The 1,278-nt window shown below is 43.3% G+C and overlaps 1 protein-coding gene and 1 non-coding gene across 2 annotated transcripts in view; both read left to right on the top strand.

Moving 5' to 3' along the window:
• On the top strand, positions 1 to 200 carry LOC119423270. Its single transcript, XR_005187451.1, has one exon. It is a non-coding gene; the product is annotated as a small nucleolar RNA U3 (small nucleolar RNA).
• Positions 1 to 1,278, top strand: part of tmod1 (tropomodulin 1) — a 307,955-nt gene that overhangs the window by 298,016 nt on the left and 8,661 nt on the right. The window lies entirely within an intron of this gene.

Genomic DNA, 1,278 nt, shown 5'->3' with positions numbered 1-1,278 from the left:
GGATCATTTCTATAGTTTCTAACTTGAGAAATGTGTTTCTAAAGTGTTTGGACTCGCCAACCACGATGAAGAGTCGTGATATTCTTCTCTGAGCGTGAAGCGGATAGAGATGAATGATTCATTTCATATGATCTTTATCATTGATGATTGTTCTTTGCTTCCTTTGGGGGCAATGAGGAGAAGAATATGATCAGAGTGCTTATGGAAGTGTTAAAAATGATCTAAATGTGATGGGGCGAATTATATATTAAGGTGCCTGATGATAAATCTATACAGTATTTTGTGTCTTCAGATGTCGCCATCTGCTGGAATTCAGGAATTAATGCAACAACCTGGAAAAGGAAAGTGGACACGTTTAGTGATGAGTGAGCAGTGATGAGCAAATTAAGCTTCTCCTAGGTTTGAGTGAGAGAGTGAATGTTTGTCTCTATGGCCCTATTTACACGGACACGATGGGAAATGTAGGTTTGTCCGGGGGGGGGGGAGATGTAGTTTTTTTCGTAAGATTTGCGTTGACACTTGGATTTTGGGTTTATATGCGTCCCCCGCATGCGTGCCTAACAACAACGTAACAACAAGTTAAAGCATCATATGTTTAGCATCATTTTAAATTTGAATTACATAATGTCCAGCTAGCTTCATTTAGCTCAGAGCTTCATTATATCTCGCACACTAACATAAATACTGTTTATTATTATTAAACTGTTGTTATTTAGCACATGTATGTTATAGTGCAGCGCGACTTGTGCGCGTGCCTCGTTCTATAAACAGTGATATTAGAACTGGATCTGATTGTGTCTCTTCCAACACAGATGTCTGTCACAGCAGCTGGAATCTGACGTAGATTAACTACGAGATTAAAAATATATTCCATCAGTCGTAGTTCTGAAAGCAGTGTGTCGCTGCCATGTTGATAGAAATATAACGTCTGTCTGCGCGTGCGTGTGCGCATGTGGTTTAACACAAAGCCTCAGAGCGGGAGATGTTTACATTCTCAGCGGGGGGGCAGCGAAAAACCTCCACTCTGGAAGGTGGGTTCAGAAACCTCCGGATTCAAAGAGGGGGCCACTGGTGTCGTGTAAATGATCAGCAGAACCGCAGAGAGAAAGCTGCAGATGCACTCAAAATACGCGCCGTGTAAACGGCCCCTATGTGTCCCTGTGATGGACTTGCGACCCGTCCAGGGTGTACCCCGTCCCTCGCACAGTGATTGCTGGACATGGGCACCGGTGACCCCCGTGACCCAAAATTGAAGAAGTGGGTTAAAGATAATGGATG

The sequence above is a fragment of the Nematolebias whitei genome, chromosome 16 (genome assembly GCF_014905685.2).
Source record: "Nematolebias whitei isolate Nwh7 chromosome 16, NemWhi1, whole genome shotgun sequence".
Lineage (NCBI taxonomy): Eukaryota > Metazoa > Chordata > Actinopteri > Cyprinodontiformes > Rivulidae > Nematolebias > Nematolebias whitei.
The sequence above is the reverse complement of the archived record's forward strand: the minus strand, read 5'-3'. Positions and strand labels throughout refer to the sequence as shown.